Source organism: Panthera tigris, chromosome A1 (genome assembly GCF_018350195.1).
Source record: "Panthera tigris isolate Pti1 chromosome A1, P.tigris_Pti1_mat1.1, whole genome shotgun sequence".
Taxonomy (NCBI): Eukaryota; Metazoa; Chordata; class Mammalia; order Carnivora; family Felidae; genus Panthera; species Panthera tigris.
The window spans coordinates 230,768,903-230,794,086 of record NC_056660.1 but is presented as its reverse complement, the minus strand read 5'-3'; the positions used below and the strand labels follow the sequence as shown (position 1 = coordinate 230,794,086).

At 47.9% G+C, this 25,184-nt stretch overlaps 1 protein-coding gene across 4 annotated transcripts in view; it reads right to left on the bottom strand.

Moving 5' to 3' along the window:
• SEMA5A (semaphorin 5A) overlaps positions 1–24,225 on the bottom strand; it is a 473,593-nt gene extending 449,368 nt beyond the window's left edge. For 3 of the 4 annotated variants that reach the window (XM_042997660.1, XM_042997674.1, XM_042997671.1), the window contains exon 1: positions 23,791–24,225. The gene's annotated coding sequence lies outside the window, so the exon portion shown is untranslated. Of the gene's footprint in view, positions 1–23,523; positions 23,570–23,790 lie in introns of those variants that run through there. The other variant, XM_042997662.1, reaches the window with a different exon arrangement.
• Positions 24,226–25,184: the final 959 nt, after the last annotated feature.

The window sequence follows — 25,184 nt, the reverse complement described above, 5'->3', positions numbered from 1 at the left end:
ACACACTGAGCCACCCAGGTGCCCCCCCCCCACCACCAATGAACAACTTCAACCTGGAAAGTTAAACCACACCTTGGTGGTTCATCGTAACTACGTAATTAATGATATTTAGCAAAAGTGGAATCTAAATTTGATCTCCAATAACTCGTCTTAACATAATTCAGCTTCTCCCTTTTATGTTTTGGTTGTAGAGATTCTACACAGTTCTTGAAGGAACAGGTCTTCAGCTGAAATCGAATTTACACAGCCTCCTGTGTAGTTTGGACGGATGCAGTGCCTAACACTATTTAAACGGCGGCTACTTGGAGGTAATTTTTTTCTTTTCCAAGCTATTATGCACACGCATATTTTGAGCTTAAGTAAGATAAAGATACAAACAGTTTTACAAGATAAAGCAATTAGTAAGCAATAAAGGTGATTTGATTTATAGAGCTAATACAAGAATGTTTAAAATCTATTATAAGCTGAAGAAATCTGTTCTTTATTTAGATAAAATGGGAATTAACTCTCCCACTCAAGAGGAAAATGAAATTGAAAAATGAAACATACGTAAGGGAACTGTGTAATCGCCAAACTGAGTCCCCACAAAGGACAATTACGATTTGAGTAGAAGAAGTAAATGTATTTTAAATGTCTAAATGTCACCTCCTTTTGCAGAACCTTATCTTATCACAGTCCCGTCAGAGATAGAGGCTCCCTTACTATCAGCTCTCGTAAAAGAAGGTGGTTTCAATTTCTAAAATGACCAACTTAATCACGCTCACGAATCCCATAAAAATGCAGGAACTGCACACGTTTCTAGAGGGAGAAACCATCTGAGCATATTTTTCAAATCTTAGCTCTGAGTGGAAGCATTCTGTATCATGTAAAATTGTTTACAAAACCTCAGAAATCAAAGCCATTAAGCACAATCTGAGTGCCTAAATTATTACACAAATGTATAAAAGGATACAAGGAGGGCCCAAAGGGAAGGGGGCATAGCTCTGTTATCACTGATCTGTCATCATTGCTGCATCAAACCACCTGCTGGTGGACCCTCCTGTTGATCTGGAAGAAGCGGCTGCCGGGCAAACTGAAATCAGCAAATGATTATTAAGCACTCAAAAGCTTAACTCTCCACTCTGGGTCCAAAGCGAGTAACTCGGGACCATCCTTAGGGGCAGAATAGCTCCCTGTAGACTCTGCGGGCTTCTATCCGGATGCCAGCAAGGTGCCAACTTTGTATCACTGCCTTACGGACGCTGCGCTGGGCTGACTAGTGGAATGGTGCCCCCCCAAAATAATTCGTGTCTACCCGCAACTTCAGAACGTTACATGATTTGGAAATAAGGTTTTTGCAGATGTCATTATTAGTTAAATTAAGATGAGGTCATTCCAGATTAGAGTGAACCCTAAGCCACCTACAATATCCTTCTAAAAAGAGACACAGAGATGATGCCACATGGTGAGACTAAGGTGGAGTCTGCAGTGATGCGTCTACAAAACAAGAACACCAAGACGGGGGGCAACCACCGGAAACTGGGAAGCGCCATGGAACAGATTCTCCCTCAGAGCCTCCAGAAGGAAGCAATCCTGCCCACACCCTGATTTCAGACCGTTGTGGGAGCCCTAGGAAACAAATACAGATGGCAACAACAGCCACAACAATAATAGTGAGCATCCCCTTGGCCACAGTATAAGGACTTAGCAAATCTCACCCGCTATTAACGTAATTACAAATATATACGTAAACACTTTTCAGGGTAACCAAGGGAATATTTAATAAACCATGAGTTTTGAGGGCACCTGGGTGACTCGGTGGAGCGGCCAACTTCAGCTCAGGTCATGACCTCACGGTTCTTGTGCTCTCTCAAAAATAAATAAACCATTTAAAAAATAAATAAATAAACTATGAGTTTTCTTTCCACGAAGGGATTTTGAGTTTAGAGTTCTGCACTTCAAATACTTACTAAACACGTATGTATTGCATGACCAAAATATTTTAGGGTTTGACCTGGACCCCATGCAAGGATACCAAACACACAGAGAGGGAGAATAAGATACATGTAGATGTGTTTGGAGTAGAAATGAGACATTCAGATGATAATGAGATTCACAACAAGGCATACAATACATTACCTTGAATCACATCAAACAGGCAATAGTTGACCATTTTGGAAAGACAAAAATAGCTATTTCGTATGGTTTATGCCAAGGGTCAAAAACTATGGCCTGTGGGCCAAATCTGGCCCCCTACTTATTTGTGCAAATAAAGTTTTATCGGAACACAGTCATGCCAGCCCTTTGCACAATGCCAATGGCTATTTTCATACTACGACAGCACAACTGAGTAGTCGTGACACAGACATGTGGACCTCAAAGCCTAAAATATTTGCCGTTTGACCATTTACAAGAAACCTTTGTGAACCCTTGATTTCACCTAATTTTTACATGAAATGACTGGCAGTGACAGCAAAGGCAAGAGAATTTCAGGAGCAGGTAAAATCGGTACAATGCATTCCCCGGGAGCCCAGGTTTGAATTGGGACTTGACAAGGAGCTGGATTCTGAACCAGAAGGTACCGGGACTCTTTTTTTTTTTTAACGTTTGTTTTTGAGAGAGAGAAAGCAAGCAGGGGGAGGGCAGAGAGAGGATCCAACACATACTCTGCACTGACAGCAGCGAGCCTGATGCAAGGCTCAAATGAACTGTGAGATCATGACCTGAGCTGAAATCTCACGTTTAACCGACTGAGCCACCCAGGCGCCCCCAGAAGGTACCAGGAGTCTTCAAGCGAGGGCAACAGATAATAATGGTTGTGCTGGCTCTCGGCTCCAAATGCCAGGAGCACCCCCAGGCACTGAGACAACCCAAAATGCCCCCCCCCCTTATGTCCAGGCACTCTCTCTGCTGAGACTCATCAGGGAAGAGGAATGAGAAGGAGAAAAGTTTGATAAGGTTTTCAGAGAGGCTGAAATTCCATGTACAGCAGACTGAGAAAGGGCAGGGAGACAGTATGACAAGCATTATACCCGGAAGATGGAGTTCTAGACATGTGAAATAATTGAATCTAGAGCAAAAAAAAAAAAAAAAAAAAAAAAAAAAAAAAAAGATCGTACTGTTTGGAATATCTGTCCTGGTAGTCCTTTATAGGGCCGTATTGTGAAGAAAATAATTATTCCAATGATTGCAGGAATTATAATTTTAAAAATTATGCAGAGCTCCAGAAAATTGGGAACCCCCGCGGGGGTTATTAATAGCCAGAAAAGCAAGCAAAAGGAGCACTTCTTTCTCGTTAAAAGCCTCACACTTCATCCAAACCATGACCTCCTATACAACTTGTATTGTATGTTGAGTTGCAAAGTTCTTGCTACCAAATGCTTCCCAAGGTCATATAAGTACTGAAAGGAAGGGGGAATTTGCCTGGGTCAGGACAGTCCTCCTCTTCTCCACACACACCAATTAACTAACAACACAAACATTTAAGTTCAGGATTAAGCTAAAAAGCCACGTGGGATGCATGTGTATAAAACAATACGTAAACAGATATTTATGTGTTTGCATATCCGAGATTAAGGATACCTCAGACCCCATTTATGAGGGCCGTCCCAGAATAATACAGTTTACTGATTTTATCAAAACTAATTCATAGCATATACAAGTGTATTTAACTACATAAACCAGCATTCTGCGACCCTGTGAAGATGTCAGCTTGCACGACAAGAATTATCCAGTTTAAAGAGACTGACCTAGAACGCAGTTGCTCCCGAGTTTCTAAAGGAAATACTGTCCGCCCTCAGTTAAGCTCCAAAGCCATTTCTTCCCTAAGAGTCATCAGTCTGGAAGCCCTGGAGTGGCTTGACTTCGAGTTAGAAGTTCTCGTCCCTGGTCCCTCCTCCCTCCACGCTGGTGGTCATCGATCAGGTGGCCAGGATTCTGGTCCTGTTTCAGCACATGATCATATATCCGGCCACATGATCTGCGTCACCCCTGCTTAGCTTTATGTGACTATGTAACTACGCCAATAATGGACGCCAACCTACCATGCCGGGCTGGGAGTGACTACAGCTAGACAAGGCTCAAAAGCTCTTCACAGGCATTAGAAAAGATCATGGAGTTTTTAACTTCTCACATTCTTCCCCATGCTGGCAGGAGCCGCTGTCACAAAACCAATTGAAAATGGATGTCAATGCTATCGTTCTGGGGCTGGGATAGCCAGGGTTCAGAGGGACCCAGGCCACGCTGAGCCTGAGCCAGCTCAACCACCACCTCTAAGCCTCCCGGGCTGGACGGAGGGAGCATTTTCCAGTTCTGAGAGCCGGGAGGGGCTCCGTTGAGGGTGCCTGGGTGGAGGCAGGGGCGGGGGGCACCGAGGCCTTAGATGGATGCGGCCAGCCGTGCACCCTCCTCAGGACGCAAGCCTTCCTTCAGCCCCTCCAGGCCACCCATGGGAGGAAGCCAGCCCGGAGGAGAAGGCCAGCCAGCCCAGAGGAGAAGGCCAGCAAGCCTGGGATGCAGTCCACGCAGCTGGACCTCCCGAGCCTGGAGAAGGCTCCAGAGAAGATCTACCGGGGAAAGCGGAAGATACCCAGCATCCACCGAGGAGAAATCACTAGCCTTTCTGTTCGTTTACCTTTTCCTAACATCAAGTGATATTTGCTTTTTTGGCAAAGTCAAGCAACAATTCCCAGCCCTGTTTTTATTTGGGCCAATTTCCTTTTTCTTCCCACCTCCCTCCTACCGCTCTGTGTGGGCATTCGTGGGCAGGTGACCTGCCAGAGGAGCGGATGCAAGGGCCTTGCGCAACATGCTCTGAAGTAGAGAAAGATGTTAACCCACACCTGGGCTTGGCAGGAGACTTTCTATTCACAACACCAACACTTCGCTATCACTGGAAAGTGCTCACTGTGGAGCAGGCGATTCACATGCATCCCCGGTCTCTAATCTTCAGAGAACCGCCTACCAGGCAGGAAGGGCTCTTACCGTTTTAGAACTGAGAAGAGCGTGGCACAGAGAGATTGAGACGCCCCTCAAATTCTCCTAGAACTGAGCTACAAAGCCAGCCACTCCGATCCCAAATCTACTCTGGTAACCGCGACGTTCGTGCTGCCTCATCATCATCCTGGAAAGAGCTACAGGACTTTGATATTTAAGGATATCCTGCAATGTTCATCGTGGAGCAAAAAAAAAAAAAAATGCATTTTGATGAAAAAAGAAAGATCGTTCATTCTGTAATTTGTAAGTTTGACATCGGCATGTTGTATCTGCTGAAGTATCCGTGTGTTCGCCTCCAAATCCTGTCGTTACAGAAACGACGTCAAGTATGATTGACCTTAGCAAGTGATTACACATGTCTTTTGTTGGTTCCCATACACTGCACACGAGGAATGACACGGCAGATGGGACTTTTCCACAGATGGCCTCCACACAATCTCCCGTCCCACATGTTCTGCTGCGTGCCTTGGCACTTGCCCGTCACTACGCACTCGATGTCTCCTACCCGGGGATCTGGGCGAGCCCGAGGGCTGTCGTGACCGCTGCAGCACGGCGGAAGTAGCCGGTGCCAGCTCTGGGCACGGCCTTAAACGGCCTAGAGTGTGTTTCCTGCCTGTGGAAGCCCATGCCTTCGGGTAAGGGGAGGGAAGGCACACGGAAGGACCCCCTGGTGCCAGACCTGTGAGTGAGCCCATCTTGAACATCCAGCTCTGGGAAGCTTCTGATGATGCCAGCCTACCTCCTTGTGTCATGTGATGTGACGGCCACCTCGTGAGAGACCCGGGGAGAACCACCCAGCTGAGCCCAGCCTCGTGAAAGACTGAGAGAGAGAGAGTAACAACTTAATGTCCTCGGCCACTAAGTTAGGGGATGATGCATCGCATAGCCACAGATCACGCAAACAAACAAATGTATCCATGTGCAATGATACGCACTGCATCGCCTACAGGTGAGGTGACCCTTGAACAACAACGGGTTTGAACAGCTTCTTTGGCTGACAACGACAGCACGGTTCTGTAAATATAGATTTCCCTTCCTTAGGATTTTCACGATAACCTTTTTCCTCTAGCTTACTTCATTGTAAGAATACGGTATGTAACGTGTATACATATGGAACGTAGTAGTCAACTGTTCATGTTCTTGGTAAGGCTCCTGATCAACGGAAGGCTATCAGTAGTCAGGTTTGGGGGAATCAAAAGTTTTAAGCACATTTTTGACTGTGTGGGGGGCAGGGGTCACTGTCCCCAAGCCCCACCCCATGTTTTCCGAAGGTTTATTATATTTACTTCTGAGAAGAAAGATAAGAGGGGCCTTGAAATAAGTCTACGTGATTTGCCTCTGTTCCCAGGTATTAAATCAATTTCACAGGGGAGCCAGGCATCGATAGATTTCAGGAGGACCCAGTTCCAGAGGTCTGAAAAGCCTTTGTGATCAGGTAGCTCTCAGGACACAGTGGTTCTATGTGCAAGACTTGGCACTTCTGGAAGTCCCCAGAGAGAGGCCGAAGGGCAGCTTCTCCGAGTTCTGAGCCTGCTGTAGCTGTATCCAGCTGTATCCAGATGGTTGTGGCTATGGCAAGTCCTCCCCCCACCCCAGTTCTGAGAGCACCAGCAGCTGTCAGCCATCTCGCAGTCTGGGGACCACCTAAGGACAGCAGCCAGGCCCTGGGTGGGGAAAACTGCTTGCCTCGGTCCGCCACCCCGCTCTCACCGCTTCTGCCCCATGTTACTGAAACAAAGTCCGCACAGCCTTCTCGCTGGCAGCCAGGCTTCTCAGCAGCTTCCCCAGAGGTGAGGATGCCACTTGGCCGGCCCCGGGGGGCAGCTGGGGCCTCACTCTCCCCCTGGCTGTTCCCCCACCTGCTGAACGGCTCCTTCCCAACAGCTTCAGGACATAGGACGGTGGCCTCTATTTCACGCTAAGTGACTGAACCGAAATTACCACTAATAAACTGCAATTAAAACAAAATAAAACATGCAAGCTCTGTATGCCAGGAATATTTCAGACACTGACCTCTAGGCCTCTGCCAATAGTGTTAAGCCATCTACTGAACCGGTGCCAGAATTTTTTTTTTTTTTTCAAATTATAAACTAATGACATGCTTTCCAATACTGGCCTCCTCCTCCGCCTATCTCAATCCTTATAAAATTCCATGGGTATATTTGGAAGTAAGTAGGAAGTTAGCCTTCAATTATTCATGCGTCCTGTTTAAAACTCTTCACAAGAAGGGGAGGTGGGGACTGTGAACTGAAAGGTCTTTTGGGTTCCACCCTCTTTCTACTACTTCCGTACCCAGATCCTCACTGCTTTTACACTCTCTTGGGTCATGTGGAACAGAAGCCTTCAGAACAGTTATCCGGAACTTAAGCACCATGAAATGCAGAGGGTGTCACGTTCAAATAGACTCAGTAGAGCATCCATAACCTCTAAGGAGAAGGAAAGAGCTGGGAGGACAGACAGGTGCTGAAGGGCACAGAGGAACAGAAGGCAGACTCTTCACTCCCCTTGCTGCTCTTGACCTCTGCGTTCTCCAGCTTTGTCAGGTGCAACGGTTTCCAAACATGTGTATCCCAAGCACAGTTGGCAATCCGTTGCTGCACTGGGTTATACCCAGAAGGGACAGACCATGACAGCCCATGTGTTTAAAGAAAGAAAGGGGGGCGGGAGGGAGAGAGAGGGAGAGAGAGAGAGAGAGAGAGAGAGAGAGGAAGGAGAAGGGAGGGGAGGAGAGAAGAGAGGAGAGGAGAGGAAAAGGAAGGAAAGAAAGGGAAAGGGAGGAGAAGAAAACAAAGTCATGTGCACACAGGGCTGCAGGTGGTGACAGGAGAGTCCATATTCAGGAGCCACATTTCTTTACAGGTAGAGGATTTCACAGCTGCACATAAGGTGATATATAATTAAAACATAAACACATCTGTGCCAGTTAAACACCCAAAGGGAAACAACACACATAACTCGCAAATTCGTCATACCTGAAACACCACCCTGGCAAAAACAAACAAACAAAAACTTCCTTGGTAGTAATCTCTTGCTCCAAAGCCACTTGCCAAAATTCGTGTCCTGACAAGTCGCTGCTGGTTCAGGTTTACATAAAGGGACAAAACGGAAGGAAACAGAATGGAAGGGCGTTCATCCTTCCGGTTCACAGACACACATGGAACGAGAGACGGCGGGTGGGCCCCGTTCGCACACCACTTGAGACACGTGGGCAGAGTGTGGCATCCAGCGTCACGTTCACCGTGGACCCATCACGCGCCGCAGACAAAGCAGCGGTCGGGACACGGAGGGCAGTTTGAGAGAGAAATGGCCCTCCTCCGGAAGCCCGGAGTCTGGGGATGTTGACCGATGCGCTGGAACCCCTGTAACAAGAAGCTTCTGCACATCGCAGGCGCTGCTCGGGGCGGGTGGGGGGGCTGGGAGTCTGAGCACACAGTAGGCGAGCGGAGTAGATGAGCACACAGCAGGCGAGCGGAGTAGATGAGCACACAGTAGGCGAGCGGAGTAGATGAGCACACAGCAGGCGAGCGGCGTAGGTGATGGCGCAGCAGGCAAGCGGCCCCGGGCGGGCAGGCTCCCCAGGGGCGCTCTCCGGCGGCCTTGTGACCAGACTGTTGCTGCAGCACCAATTCTCCGGTTCCATCCCGGGGCTCTTCCACTTCGGGAAAGGCTTATTTCCCTTTCCTGACTGCAAAGCGCATTAACCACGGGAAAAGGCAGCCCGGCGGCCAGGGTGGATGCTGCGAGTTTGTCCCTGCGAACACCGGGAAGCACACCGCACGCTGGCGGCCTTGGGAGGCACGGCGGTCAGCTTGTCCAACAGGGGTCCGGGCATCCAAGTTCCCTGACAGTCCCACGGGGGTGACCGTAAACTCCTCAAAGGTCCGGAAAGGAAGTCCGTGAACACCCGGATCCTTACTCACCTGGAAGCTCCTGATTTTCAGGCCCTCTCTACTCGAAGAGAACCTAGAGAACCTAGAGAACGAGTCTGAGGACACCACCGCCTCGCTGCAGGTGCTCTGAGACAGCGGCTGTGCATCCTGGGCAGAGGGGACCGAATGCAGGTCCAGGCCTCCTGGGTGTGCACCTTCCAAACCTCCACTGCTCCCTTAGTCCCAGGAAGTGACAGACAAGCGCACTGTCCCCACTGTGCCCAGCCCCACTCCTCCACCTGCTATCACAGCCCTCCCGGATCAGGGTTCTGGACAATCCTCAGTGTCCGAATGAACCCGAAGCCTCGTTAAAGTTCTTGAAAATACACACCCAACAGAGCAGAAACCTCTGTCCTGTACACACTGTATTCCCAGGGCAGGGCTTGGGCTCTGGCACAAAGGAAGCTTCTGGTAATCATTTTTTAGGTAACTACACAAGCTACCTTTCATCTGTCCAGCTCCTCTGGACTACACTAAAAAGAAATGGTCCACGTTATAATGGAACCCCTGTGTAAGCCCTTAAGAACATGATATGGGGGCGCCTGGGTGGCTCAGTCCGCTACTCGTGTGACTCTTGGTTTCGACTCAGGTCATGATCTCATGGTTCGTGGGATCCAGGGATGGAGCCTGCTTGGGATTCTCCGTCTCCGTCTCTTTCTGCCTCTCTCTCTCTTCTCTCTCTCTGCTTCTGTCTCACTCAAAAATAAATACATAAACATTAAAGAAGAAGAAGAACATAATAAGTCACCATCTCTCTATGAAGGTTTAGAAAAATCCCTGCCTGGAGACAAACACTGGACAGCCTCCCCATGTTGCAAATTCTGGAAGTCTATGGAATGGTATTATCAGTTAGGAGGCCCTCCACATTCAACAGATAAGATGCTAGCATTCAACCAAATGCACTGCCCTTCCTTTGAATCAAGTCAACCTCCTGTCTGCCATGTCAGTTTGAACTAAGACAACAGAAAGGCTTGTCAGAATAAAACTGTTCAAAAGCAGCTCATCCTCTTGTAAATTGTGGATTACTTTACAAACAAACAAACAAGCAAACAAACAAACAAAAAAAAAAAACCCTTGGGGAAAAACAGTTATCAACCATCACTGCCAAGGACAACTGTAGGCTACATATATATTGAATAATGAAGTGTTTCTCTAGACATAAGGAAGTGGAAATAGAATTCTTTCAAAGCAAACCGGTCATTTGACTCTGGCATGATTGGGGGCAACATGTGTAAGAGATCTTTTCAGGAGGGTAACTGCAGCTCTTCTTTTTACTACGGATGAAAGGTTACTGTGATAAGCGAGACTTTCAGCCTGAAAGGGTCCTCCTTTGACCTTCTGTTCATGTAAACAAAACAGGAGGGGGGAAGGAAGATCTCGGCTGTTCACCTCTATACCCCTACCAATAACATAAACATAGCCGTCGGGTTTTAACTGTCCTCATCATCAAGGCACTGTCATCGTCCAACAGGCTGAACCACTGCCAATCTGATCAGCGTCCACTCCGCCTAGCCCCGAATTCCATAGCTTCTGACCCCTTTGTTCACAGCGAGAGGTGATTCGTTTGTGATCTCCACACAATGATGTATTGTTTGACCAAAGCAATCAATCCTAACGTCAGATTCAGGTCGGCAATGCAAAGATGTGGAACAGGCACGTTGACTGAGCCCTTGACACTGTGCTGTCCAAGATCCCGTGACTAATTTTGGATCCTTGGAAATTGGCCACCACAGGATACATTTGAATTTGCTAAAAATAGCCCCAGTGCCCCTCCAAACGTTCCAAATACTGTGGCAGCAAGAGAACCGTGCTCAAAGCTGGCTTACTCCCCTGGAGTGCAGTAAAGGGACAGAATTTCATGATATGGGATTTTTTGAGATCATCCATAAGATATTTTAAATAGACTTTTCACTTTAGAACTGACAGTTAAATAACTTAAAGCGAAAGATGATGAATATACAACCGAATGTCTTTGCGCTAAGTAGAAGCAAGCCATGTTGTATGCCGTAGATCAATAGAAAACAATTGATACTATTTTCAGAATACTCCCTGGGCCTCCACTCCACTTAAATGTGGAGCATTTAATTAAGTAAATCCAATTAATCATCTGGAAGCCAATGTGAGAAAAGGAAACAGCTAACAACCTCCCAATTGTTCAGAAAGGCAAAGCATTTCAAACATGTACATTTTACCGTTCCTTACGTACTCTAATTATGTCTTTATAAGAATTCCTTTAGCTTTCTACCAATTCCTAAAAATCTAAGGCCAAACTCTTTTACAGAAGTACACCTACAAAATCCTTTCCTCCCTACACATTGGAAGATACAAGAGACGGACCTGGTTGGCACTGGAGCTTGGCAGAAGGACCTCCATGCGGGAACTTTGTCAACAGCTGACATAAGCTATAACATGTTCGTAACATACATATATTCATAAACTGTAACATGATCAGGCAAAATGGCTACTTGGCAGAAGTCAAAGTCGACCCCAAGAGCTAGATTTAAAAAGACACAGTAGCCCTTCCCTGACCAGCAACAAAGATAAACATGAGCGATCCCACACACTGAAATGAGCAGCCTTCCCAGAGGTGTTTCTTGTTTGTTTTCCTAAATGTACCCCTGCAGGCTTAACTAAACCAGGTGTTCAGTCAAAAGTGCAATTAAAGAAGAACCCCCAAAGGCCACTCGGGCCCCCCATATCAGTCCCCTAGCTGAGCCACTCACTGACTGCACTCTTTGTCCAGGCGTCTTGACTAGGATTTTACCAAGCCTCCAATCGTGGTCCTGTTCTCCCCACTTAGCACGTCCCCCAACAACCCCAAGGCAGGAAATCTGGTCCCCAAAGCCAGCTCTCGGGGGAACATACACTTTTAATTTAAACACAAAAACTTAAAAGCCCATCAAAAAACACTTACTTAGCGGCAAATCCTAAACTGCATTCGGGCCCATGAGCCACACACCAATGGGCTCTTCTGCAAATCATAAGCTCCCTGACAATGGGGAGGATCAGAGCTTTTGCGGCCTCAGACACAGGAGGAGGACACAACAAGCCAGTGTGGCCTTTATTAAATCGAAAAGAGTAAGTGGAACCAACATTCTCTGGAGCTCAGAGGGGTCTCCATTACCCAGGATGATCCTTTCCTTTCTGTACCCCTCCTTCATGTTGACCCCAAACTGACCCACCAATGGAGCCAGGGGTTCCAAAACGGGAGAAGTAGGCAGGGTGACACTTTGGAGCATTCTGGAAGCCGATCTGCACCTTACTGTGCTGTTCGAACCTACAATCCCTGGCTGAGAAGTCATGATGATTCTTTTCCCTCTGAAGAGAGAAGATCAAAGTAATCAGCCACTAAATTAAGAAACCTAGGATTTTCTGAGAGATTATCAAGAAACTTAGGGTCACAAATATGAAATGAAAAATGTTGATCTGGTCTTCTTCCCCAATTCACACCAAAGCCTACACTACTCCCTTCTAGCAACCAAAACAAACGAATAAAATACACTTTTAAATTGTGTCTGAATCTGCAGTGTGTGATTTTTGCTTATAACTTGCATTATAATACGAAAAAAGTCTCAGGGTGCTGGGGTGGCTCAGTCAGTTAAGCATCCCACTCTTGATTTCAGCTCGGGTCATGATCTCTCGGTTTGTTGAGTTCAAGCCCCATGTGGGGCTCTGCACTGACAGTGGCAGAGCCTGTTTGGGATTTTCTCTCTCTCCCTCCCTCTCCCTCTCTTCCCCTCCCCTGCCCTCTCTGTCTCTTCCTCTTTGTTTGCCCCTCCCCCACTCATGTTGTCTCTCTCTCTCTCTCTCTCTCTCTCCCTCTCAAAATAAACTTTAAAAAAGAAAAAAGAAAAAAGTCCCTTTAAATTTTATGTAGACCTAGGAAAATGCCCTTCTTCTCAAACAAAAACTTACAGTATGCTACTCTCAGTAACCCCTTCCCCATGCCTGTCAAGTTCATCTTCTCTCTGGTCATGGTCCAAGTTCAAAGCATTCACTTTCTTGAGCCTACCTCAATAAACAATGTGTCAATAGATACTCTTTTAAAAACGGTCTTCAAGGTATTTTAATTGACAGGGTATCTGATCACTATGAAGACTGATGTTCCCCTCTATTGTTCTGCGGTTTATAACTTTAGCAACGAAAGTCCCAACCTTTACACTTACTCTACGAAGTTCTGCAGAAGAGAACCTACTGCACAGATGCCCGGGTCCGGGATGCAAGACGTGTGGGACCTCCGGGAGGCCCCTCAGCTGACGTCATCCCCAGGACACATGCCATCAGATCCCCACTGTGAATCCTTCCCAGGCTTTCCTCTGCACCAAGAGAAACCTCAACGAGATGGAAACCCAGCAGGTGGGCCTGGAGAAATTGTTCAAAGTTAAATAACATTTGCAGGCATAAGCTTTCGAGTGAATGAATCTTTGCAATTCTTACTTGCCAGCTTGCAGTTTCCTGAATGATTTCTTTTCACGAGCTGGTGATAGGACCTAGGAGTTTCCATCACTGCTGGCAGACGGAGAGTAAATTTGGCTCCAGGCCTGACTCTGGAGTCGGCTCGGAAAGCGGAGACAGCCACGGTGCACTGGCTGGCCTTGCAGAGCTCTGCAAAGGGCTCCCCTCCCCACCCTCCCGCAGCCCCACACCCCTGAACACTGCACAGTTCACATCCAAGGGCGGTATTTCTACATATAGAAAGTTGCGGGAAAACACTGGTTTAAGACGCGCATTGTAAAAGAAAGCGACGGGATGGATAGGAAGAGTGGGAAATGTTTCCAACCCGAGCAAATGCGTTTAGGTATCCCCACCTGCTGAGCACCACCTTTGAGGTATGACTGGGAGCCAAGGAAGTCAGAGAGAGATCCAAAGAGGCCTCAGGTCCCTTCCACCACGACGTGACTCGGGAATGGAGGCATTCTTACTGCCCTGGAGCAAATATTTCGAGCTGCATGTTTTTCCCAGCTTGGGAACACCATCCAACGTGCAGCAAATGTCGGGGTGTGACTTAACAGCCATCACATTCCTGTCACACTCTTAACCAACCTAGATGAGGTCCGACCTGTATGAGCCAACGCGAAGCACCACACGAACGAGACTCTGGGTGAGAGAACATGTCTCGCACAGTCATGGGGTATCAACAGGAACTCTGAAGCCCCTCGGCAAAGAGTCAGGTGCTGGAGACGCCAAACAGTATCAGACAGGACAAAACCCGGCAAACCCCTTTCACGTGGCGGGATGGACACTGCAACAGAGAAGGGAAGGCAAAGAGAGTGAGCCGGCTCTTATTAGAAACGATACAGTCAATTAGAAGACGTCACGAACTCAGCTTGGCTTAACGCTTTTCTGGTAAAGGAGGAACACAATAATTACAAGGCTGCTAGATTAGTAAGAGAAAACTGAAAAAGCCATCAAAGGATATCTGAGGAACAGCCCTGTTGGAACAGAAAAGAAGCCAGAGTCCAGCATTCTCCTTCTCACACTGGGCATCTGCGCCCCTTACCCTGGACAGAGTTCAACATCTGGGCACTGGACCCTTGCTCTGAAAACATCATCTTCCTTTTCTATTTACAGCCTGGCAATACTAAACTTAAATCATGAAATTGCCTATCTTTACCTCCTAGCTCAAACTCTATAGGAGTTTTCCTTTGCTGACAGGTTGGCAAACTTCCTCTGATTTTAAACTTCAGAAAAAGGACAGGAAGTAAGGTAAGGAGGTATCTGCACATTAGCCTTACACAGCCCAGGGCTGGGAAGTGAACATTCCAGGCTGTTTCCTGGTTCCAAACTGCCAGAGTAAAGTTAGGATCCTATACGTCTTAGTGTTTAAAATCAATATTTGATGTTAACATCTGGATGCTTTCCAGAAAAGGAAATGGTTAGGAAAAAGTAAAAAATCATCAAAAGTAATACTCTAATGCATTTTCTCCACTGAGGACAATGTCTTCACGTAGTTCCCGACGTAACACTTCCTCTTATTATGATCAATTCTAGCTATCAGAGCCGATACAAATCAACAGTTCTCTAAAGGAGGTCTTAAAGCAAGAGAACATCACATTGCTTCTTATTCCTGAGGTTTCAAAACTAAGTATCAGTCCTAGCAACATGGAAATTTCTCTAATCATGTAACCAATCTGTTTAACAGAATGCCTAACTAGTTATCCTTGAAATCTGGGGAATATTAGCTCATTGAAAATGAAAGAAAACCACCACTAAAAAATACCCACGTAACCAGTGTGTTATTGACCAATTTAAACCATCAAAAGTGACATCAAAAATAAAAATGTCACCCACCCCTTTGCCCTCTAATAAGCAAAAGGAAATACTAATGTAATCTCAAAAATAATTCCTTACCACTCACCAAAGATGAGTAATAATTTAGGATTGGTAATAGAAAAATATAGTCATTTTATAATTATTACTCTTAATTTGCATCTAGGCTGCAAGTTTGGGAGCGGGCAAATGTGGGATAAGCCAATCAGAAATAACATTGGTAAGAAGTCAATAAAGCTATCGCACTAGGATTTGAAATTTGGTCAATCTCAGTTGTTGCCTGCAACTTCAAAGACTGAAGAAATTAAGCGTCGTTAGAAAACGCTTGTCGGAAACATCACAGGGCTGGATAAAAATACTTTATTGCTAATGGAGAGACGCACATGAGCTCTGAGGCCTGCAAGCTGCAGCCAGCTCTCGAAAAGCCATCCTGGGTGTATCTGGAGCTCGGACAGTCTGTGCCAAAGTAAACACTCCCATGGAAAGTCACCATGTGGAAACCAACTGGTGTGGAGAGAGTAAGGTGCCCGAGAGAGAGCCGAGGAAGCCCGTGGCAGGAGGCAGAGAGGATTTTAATGCCCTAAACAGATGGAAGTTGCAATAAACAAGAGGGAACAGCTAAAGACACACCCCCACCCAGAGACAACAGTCCAAGAGCAAGGAAATTACAGGCAATTCATATGTAGCTCTCCCCATAACCTAGTTTCAGCTTGCGCTTTAACCGCAAAACTTGTCAAAGCAGAATAGAAAGAGCTAGAAGCGATGCTACGGCGACTCTTCTCTAAAAGGAGAAAAAAACAAAACAAAACACTCTGCTTTAAGTACTCAGGCTCTGGGCATTTAAAAAATCTGCACCCTGCCACTGGATCTGGCTGTTAGAAGTTGCCTGCCTCACCAGCCGCAGGAAAAGCCGTGCTAAGCACAGGTACCAGGACCGAGAAGCAGGCATCGTTGAGGCTTTGCCCACCACAGGAAAGCAGCACTGTTTGTGAGCAGAGCAGTTCTCCAGAGTTCCAGACCCTGCAGCTCTGACCAGGAGATGCTGTGTTTCCAAAGACTGCCTCCCCTCCACCCCCAGCTATGCCACATAATAAAACGGACAGAACAACAATCCAGTCTAAAGCATGACTGGGAACAGAGGGCACCAAACACACCCACGAGCTAGACTGGCTGGTGAGTTGAATTGAGTGATTTAATTCGGTTCTGTGGTCTCATCCCAAAACAACCTGGGTTTGCTCATTTGCGTAAAAGAGGTCACAATGCGGACACACTTCCCAGGAAGAGCGTCAGCGTCAAAGAAATGCCCATCACCTCAGCATCCTCCAGCCTCGGCACCAGCCTTTGTGAAACTCAGGGAAACACAGAATAGGACTGCCACTAAACGGCAGGATTTGTTTGGGCCGATGGCAGTTTAATTTTCTTTGTAATGTTTATTTTATTTTTGAGACAGAGACAGAGCATGAGCGGGGGAGGGGCAGAGAGAGAGAAAGAGGGAGACACAGAATCCCAAGCAGGCTCCAGGCTCTGAGCTGTCAGCACAGAGCCCAACGTGGGGCTCGAACTCACAGACCACAAGATCACGACCTGAGCCGAAGTCGGATGCTCAGCCGACTGAGCCACCCAAGGCGCCCTGGGCCAATCGCAGTTTAAGGCACTCAAATAGTAGAGATTATGTCACAGTTCCTTTTTTTCTTTTTAAACAACTTTTATTGAGATATAAGTTACATACTACAAAATTTACTCCTTGTAAGTGTACAATTCAATGGGTTTTAGTAAATGTACAGGGTAGGGTTGTAGGACTCTCCACAATCCAGTTTTAGAACATTTCCATCATCCCCAAAAGACCGGCCTGCCCATGGTCAGGCCCTCCCAAATCCCCATTCCCGGCCCCAGGCAACCACTAATCTGCATTCGGTCTTTATAGGCTTGCATTTTCTAGACATTTCATACAAACTGAATCATAGGATATGTGGTCTTCTGTGACTGGCCTCTTTCACTAAGCATAATGTTTTGAAGTTCACACACAGTACAGCATATATCAAGAATCCATCCATGTTATTGCCGAATAGTAGTCCATTGGATGGCTATGCCACATTTTGTTTACCCACTCATTTGTTTTGGCTTATTAAATCTATAAATCCAACTAAGTGACCAGGCTTATTGGCCTATTCTCAGAAATAAGAAAGCTTGCCATATTTCTAAACTTAGTCTAGAATTCCTGAACTCTCTATAACGTATGAAGATACGTAACGAGGATTTCATGTTTCCTGGAATTTTTTTTTTTGGGGGGGTGCTATTTTTTTTTAATGTTTATTTATTTTTGAGAGAGACAGACAGAACACAAGCAGGGGTGGGGCAGAGACAGACAGAAACACAGAATCTGAAGGAGGCTCCAGGCTCTGAGCTGTTAGCACAGAGCCCAATGCAGGACTCGAACTCATGAACTGTGAAATCATGACCTCAGCCAAAGTCCAAAATGCTTAACAGAATGAGCCACCGAGGCGCCCCGGGAGTGCTATTTTAAATAAGTAAACAACATCTTTGAATTTCCATTTCTTATGTTTTAATACAGATGTCTTCAAACACATAAAGTGTCTTCATGCTAATTGCCAAGTCAAACTTCTCAGTCCCAGGTGCCCATCTCTCCTCCAGCTGAGACCATTCAGTGCCCCCTCAGGTCCCGGGTCCAAGGACCCCAACCTGCACTTCAGCAGCCGCAGTCTGACCAGCCCTGGACCCACACTCAGCAGGCAGGAGCCCAGCTTTCTTGGTTCTACCACTGCAGGCAAATTCAAGGACTTATTCCCTTGACCTGTCCTCTGAGTCATAACTTAGTTCTAGTGTGTTTAGTGTTACCATTCCTGAGGCTCCACCTTGGTTACCGAACACCCTCACCACGCTTGCAGAGATGCCCAAGCACACTTCCGGTCTCCTCCTCCCCTTCATCTCCTGGAGCACCTGTTTCTGTAAGGCTCCGAGGACACGACGCAGAGGTGGGATTCTGACCCAGACCCAGCACGGAGGCTTGGCCATCTCCAAGTCCCTCCACGTACTCCACTGGCCGACTCTGCACAGGGACCTCAACAGAGCCTCTATCGCCGTCTGAGTCAGACAGGGACAATTTCACCACCATCAACTGCTGCTGTCCACACCACCCCCTCCAGCTGCCCGCTCTGGCCGGGAATCCGGGGGCACCACCGCAGACCCGTCTCCAGCACCAGCAGGCGGGCCTGTCCCCTTGGGACTCCTCCAGTGCCAGCGAATGCTCCCTCTAAGGCTGACGCCTCTCCCAACTGCCCTGCCCGATTAGGCAAGCAGCTCTATTAAACCGTGGGCTTCTAGTAATTATTCTCCCCAGCTGCCCTAGAACTTTCTTAAAGTCAGGTCCACAGTTACAACACACAGGAATTTACACAGCAGACAGCTCAGAAGCAAATCCGTTATTTAGCTCATGCTGTATGTCAACGGACATTAACAATGGCTTAACTACCACATCTGCTGGCCCAAGGGAGTTTAATATCCAGAGCAATTATCTTTGCTTTGTACCACCAGTTACAAACACTGTTGTCAGCTTTATAATCGGTCGAGTTTTACAGCCGGTCTAAATCTCGGTCCCGTAAAAGGAATCCCAGAACCCAGTTGCGATTCTAAAATCCATGTGGTTGCAGGACGTCCAACCCGCCCCCCCCCCCCCCGGCATCCGATGCGTTCTTTCAGCAAAATGCTAGTGCGGTCCTGGCAGCCGGCACAGCTGCATCCTTGGTGGCTTCGGAAGCCCTCTCCCAGATGTGCCCCGTCTCCAGTTTTGTCACAGAAAGGGAAGTTCTTTGTGAGGAACTTTATCTAGAGTCAGTCTGGGAGGAATGCATTGCTTCCAGGAAGTTTAAGCCAAGCAGTAGCCATTTGATGCTTCTGCAGACAACTCAACAGAAACCGTGTAGCAGAATTTCTCTTCCTGCTTTTTTTGACTCTGCTTTTCTTTGCATAGGCACATCATAAATCGTTGTCAAATGTTGGGTGAATTTGAACTGATTGAAAGAGGCTCTATTTCCCGTGAACAATTTGTCCTTGCTCAGTCCTGATTGTCACTTGCCTAGAACTTATTTAATTTCACATCTCAGCAAATAGAGTATCATTGCTCCAGGAGAGCTGGCTTCTGATACCGTCATTCTCCTGGTTATTTATCATACATATCTGTAATTGAATTACCCATTGCAGTAATGTGATCTACTCACAAATGTACATAAAAATGCAACATAACATACAACTGTCCCAACAGATACTTTCTCATCATCCCACAGAAGCACAGGATGGCCAATCCTAGAGATACAGTGACTAGTAAAGAATGAAAGACGGGAAGATAAAAGATTAGTGCCTTCACGGCCTTCCAGAAATAAAAGATATTCACCCCCAGAAAAATGTATCCTCTTTCAGAATACGGTGGTTTTCAATATTCATCAGGAAACCAATTCTAGCACACGTGGGGGAGAAAAGAGAGCAAAGAGGGGAATGACTTTACTTTTTCCAAATGTAACAGTACTCTGCCAATATATTTTAAAACTCAGGAGAGAGACATAAAGTATGTCCATCTTTGCTCTTACCAGGCAACCATTTATCTTGAACAAAAAAAAAAGAAAGAAAGAAAGAAAGAAAGAAAGAAAGAAAGAAAGAAAGAAAGAAAGAAAACAACAACAACAGAGGGAAAAGAAAAAGAAAGCAGCAATTCCTTTCAAAAAAAAAAAAATTGTTTTCTTGAGCCCACCGTTGGGTTAATCCTATTGTAAATGTCATGCCCCAGGTGAAATACAACTGGTCTTTGAAGCTGCCTGGATTCAAAACACTGAAATCCAGAGACAGGTTTCCTTAGCTCCACAACCTGTAGATGGCAAAGATCAATCGTGTGGATACCAGTACATTACAATAAACAACTTATGCTCCATCTTCTCTTGGATCAAATTTCCGCTTGCTTTACTCCGTTTGCCTTAAATTCCAAATCAAAACAAATTTTGGGTAGGCTCGTTGAAAGTGAAAAGTTGACTTGTGTATATGCTAGCTCACTTTAATTTTTTTTTTCTCCGTCTTGCTGTTAGGATTCGATTTCATATATCCAGATAACCAATACCTAGCAAATTCATCAAAGAAATAATATCGATATATTTATCAAGCATACCAAAAGCCGCTTCTTCAAACTGTTTCCCTACGAGCTATTCCTCAGCTGTCGAATTTACCATGATGATGCTACCACTTGGTGCAGGGATTAGAGACAGCAGATTGCCCCCTATCTACAGCAGATCATTTCTACAAGGCAGCAAGCAGGGTGATAAAAACTGGTAATTTTCGACAAAGCTTCTGCGTCTCAGTTTTAAAAGGTTGCTGGGAAACATATGTGAAAATGTCTGTGTTGTCAACAACAATACACAAAGTAGGACAAACAACTCAAAGCACTTACATATACTCATCTCAGGACTCAAGAAAATAGTTCACTTTCTCTGCATCAATTTGCAAATAGATGCAGGTGGGCAGAAATGTACAAGATTCCACACCACACACTTTGCACTTGGGCAGAACTCAATTTGTTAGATGCTGTAATTTACATTTTAAAAATTATTTAACACTAAACATAAAAATTTGTCACCTTGGTGTTATAATTATACCCTAAGCAATTTGTCTAAGTAACTATAGCAACAATTTCAGAAGCATTTTTAATACAACTTTGGTATAATTTTAGAATCAAGAATTATAGAGGATTTACCGCAGGATGCAGGACTCCTTTTCTCAAACACTGGTACATAAATTCTACTACAGAAGTGCCTTCCTAGACTCAGACATATTCTAAACTAATTTGTTCTATCTTGCACACTGTATGATTGACAATGCAAACCTTCTGAGATTATGTTCTTATCTCAGTTATTTCTGGAGTTCATAATTACTTGCTTAGGTGATGGACTGCCTTTTATACCTTTGGCTGGCCATTTAGCTAAGTTCTTTTTCACCCACTCCCACTTTCCTGTATGTTTCTCACAACGAAAGCCTGAATCTCGATCTTGTAACCCAAAAGAAAGACCAACGTTGGAGTCATTCAAAATACTTATCAAGCCAATAAAAATTATGCAATGATTCAGTTAAGCAGCTCTCTCCAACACCAAGAGCATTCAACATAGTCCCAAGGAGCTAGCATACAACAAAGAAAAGTTTTTCAGTTTTAACATCTGTCCCTGAATTAAGAGTTTCCAGTGACTTTCAAGCAAGAGGTCTTACTGCAAAACCACGGATGGGTCTTCAGAAGGTTTGTGAACCCTCTAAAACTTAAGTGAAAGCTTACTCTGATGCACATATATTCATTATGGCCCGAGAGCTGACAACATTAACAGCCATTGCACTGTATGTTTCTATGTTCCGTTCTATCCAGACATGCTGAAGAAACAATTTTAAAAGGAAACGGCAGTGAAGAATGCAGGTTTATTTTTACCAAATTCTGAACATCTCAGAAACTGCTTTTGGACAGAGACAAGCTTTACCACCCAAGAGACCAAAGTCTTTGCTCCCAGCAGGGATCTCGCAGCTGTTTGCCATTAAAACAACCAAATAAGTTAGTGTAATTCCTAAAAGGCACAAAATGATTAGTACCATCCATCTTCTCCCTATTAAGGAAAGTATGCATAGACTAAAAGCATGTAAAAGCAGGTACCAGTTCATCACCCCTGGGTTCCATGAGCGCACAAATGATTAGTGTGAACTTTCAACACTGTGGATGAGCTTCTATTTTGTGGTAAGGTTTTTACAAGAAAGAAACTCAAGGAAAAAGAAATCTGTGTTCCAAGTGGCCCAAACAATTACATTTCAGACTGCTTTTTCTTTAAAAACAAAATGAAAAATGGTTGGGATAAAAAAAAAAAATTCCCTGTTTCCTCTGATACAAACACAGGCATAGACCAGAAAAGTTATTTGGGTGATACACGATTCCAGGTATTATCTCCCTGAACTGAAACTGGGAACTGGTCACTCAAAGGGGTGCATGATAAACCTTAACCCCTCTTCAACTATAAAATTGGCACAATTAGCAATTAACTTAATCCTAATTACATGTGACAAGTCTTGCCTAGTAAAGACTGTTCTTTTCTTTCTGTGTCTACTTAGGAAAGACTAACTGTGGAATGAATAAACATATCTGCTGTTTCCAAACTTGGCCTTTATGACAGAGCTCTTTTCGATAAGCTTCGATAAGCTAACTGTGACATACGATTGCTTTTCTTGAAAGCAAGATGCCACAACCATGCATAACTCCTGACATTTTAACTAACATCCTCCAGAGGAACAGAACCTTGTCAGTACTAAACATACTGACAACACATTATTATTATTATTATTATTATTATTATTTATTTTTCTTTGAGTAAATAATCCCAAGAATGAAGACAGACGCATAGACAGAAGAGTTTGCAGGGATATGTTTGTCTCTGGAAGGAACCTTTCTCTAGACTTGTGTTTGGCAACCACCTTTCCTGTCGCTTCTCTTGCAAGGCTGACAGCTCCCTCTGGTTGAAGGATCAGCTCCCCCCCACCCTCCACTCCCAAGATCTGCCTAGTCCCCTTGTTTGTTGACTAGGACCCCCACCCACTCACCCAGAGTACCTGCTCTCAGCATCCTGTCTCCCTCTTCCAGTGCTCGCTCTCAGCGCCCCCTGCCGGCAATCCCCGGGACGCCGCAGGCGCAGGAAAGTTAAATCCCAACTCTGAGCCGCCGCATCCAGGTACAAAGCAAGGAAAAAGGGCGAGGAGGTAGACGCGCTTCCCGCCAAAGCCCCGGGAATCCGGATCTGACCGCGCTAGGCCGGGCACTGGGCGCCGCGGGGAGGGAGCCCAGTCCACTCCTTGGCGACGGTTCCCCTGCACATCTCTGGAGGACCAGTTCCCTCCGGGGCCCAGATGTACCTCCGGCTCCGAAATCCTGAGCCAGGGGATGCGAAACCGTGGAGCCGCGAAGAAATGCCCGTGGAAAGGGACTCGCCTGGCGCTGCAAACCATCCGGCACTCCCGGGCCCCGGCAGCCCCAGCCTCATTCTCCCTCATTAAGCAAAGCGCTTGGCGGAGTTGAGCCCAAGTCCCACGGCCTCCCGGTCTCTCACACGCGCCGCAAAGCCCCCGTAACTCGACCAGGAAAAATCTGCCCCAGCCGGCGGGGCTGCGAAGCCCAAGCCCCCGGGACCCCAGCGCATCGCCCCCGACTACGCGAGCCCGGACGCGCGCCGGGTGCGCGCTCAGCCCCCCACTGCGCACCTTCCCTAGGTGGTGGGTAGGGGTCCCGCCTCGCCAACGCCAGATCGCCCGCCGCGTCGCTTCCGCTCCTTACCTCAACGCGCTCCGACCTCGGCAAAGACAGGGACACAAACTTCCAGCCCGTGCACTAGCCCAAGTGTGGGTGCCCCGCACGGATGGTCGTCCTAATCCCGTGCGCGCGGCCACCGGCTCTCCCCCGCCCAGCGCCTGCCAGACCGACCCCACCTGAGATCCACACGACCCACCCGCCGACCACTGCCGCCCCCGGGTCGCGGCCAGCAACGCTGCACGGTCGGGGCTGCGGCCACGGCCACGCGGGGACGGGGCGGGGGTCGCTCACCAGGTGCGAGGCGCGTTCCTCCTGCCAGTCATCCGGCGCCTGGGGCCCCGAGCAGCTCTGAGGGTCCTCTTCGGTGCCCGGCGAGGGAAGTCGAGGCAGCGGCCGCCTCAGCCCCGTTACCGCTTGCCCAAACCCACCCGCCGCTCGCTGCGCTCCGGGCTGGGGGCGTCGGTTTGAGCGCCGGGCGCACGGTTCCGGGGCGCGCAGCCGGGCCGGGGGTGAGCAGGTTCGTGCTCAGCGGGGGCGACGGACCGGGAAAGGCAAAGTTGGGTGCCGGAGCCAGCTCTGCCAGGCAGCCACGGGTCGGAGAGGGGAGCCCCGCGGGAAGGGCCACACGGGCCGGGCCGCGCCTGCGGAGGGTGGGAGCCGCCGCCAGGCGAGGGCCGCGGCCGGCAGGGGGCTGCGGAGCCCACCCGCGGCGGGAGGACGCTGCGCGGGAGCGGGCTCAGCGAGAGCAGCCGCCGCCGGCGCCGCCTTCCCGGCGAGTAGAGAGGCGCGGGGCGCGCGGGCGGGGAGCTCGGGGCGGGAGCTCGGGGCCGCCTCGCCCCGCCCCCCGCCCCGCCCCGGCCCCGCCCCCGCCGCCGCGCCTCCTCCTCCCCTCCCCGCGCGGGTGAAACCCGAGCGCCCCACCCCGCGCCTGACCTCCCCGGGCCCCGCCCCCGCCGCTGCCCTTCCCGGGACGGGACCCCCTCCTCGCCCGCTTGCCCCCTGCACCCCAGCGGCCCCACTCCTTCCTCCCCGGTGCGAGTGCGCCCGAGCGTTGACTTTTCGGTGACTCCCTTTCCCCCGCCTCGCAGAGACCTTCCGTGGCTCCCCCGCCCCCCCATCCGGCCTCTGAGACGTGGCTCCTGGAGGCAGAGGGGGGGTGGGGGGAGGAGGTATAAAGGGCGGGAGACCTCGCGGGCCGAGACCCGAGACGTGGCGCGCCCACCCTGCCGGCCTCATCTCCAGGTACGTGCGCGTCCCCCGGCCGAATCTGGCCATATGGGGGGGTGGGCAGGGGCCGCCTGGGCCTCCGGGACTCTGAGTTTGTGACTTTGTTCGTTTTGTGTGACATCCACATGTGTGCTCTGAGCTGGAAACTGCTAAAAGACCGAGGGTTGCTTCGGGTTCCTGGAGGAGCTATTTTAGGGTGCACCTCCCGGCTAGCTAGGCTGAACTTCAGTGGAAAGAAGTTAGAGAAATGAACAAATCCGACCAACCAAGGGAGGCAAGTCAGGGGGGTCCCCAGGGAGCCCCGCGGAAAAGAAAGCCTCGGATGGATAGAGTCAACTTGTCCAATTCTGGACCAAATGTTACTTGTTGCACTTTTGTCGGATCTTTCGGCCTTGCGGAGCAAGTGTAAAAGTGAAAAGATTCATGACTGGAAAGCATAGTACTTTTCAAAACGCCTA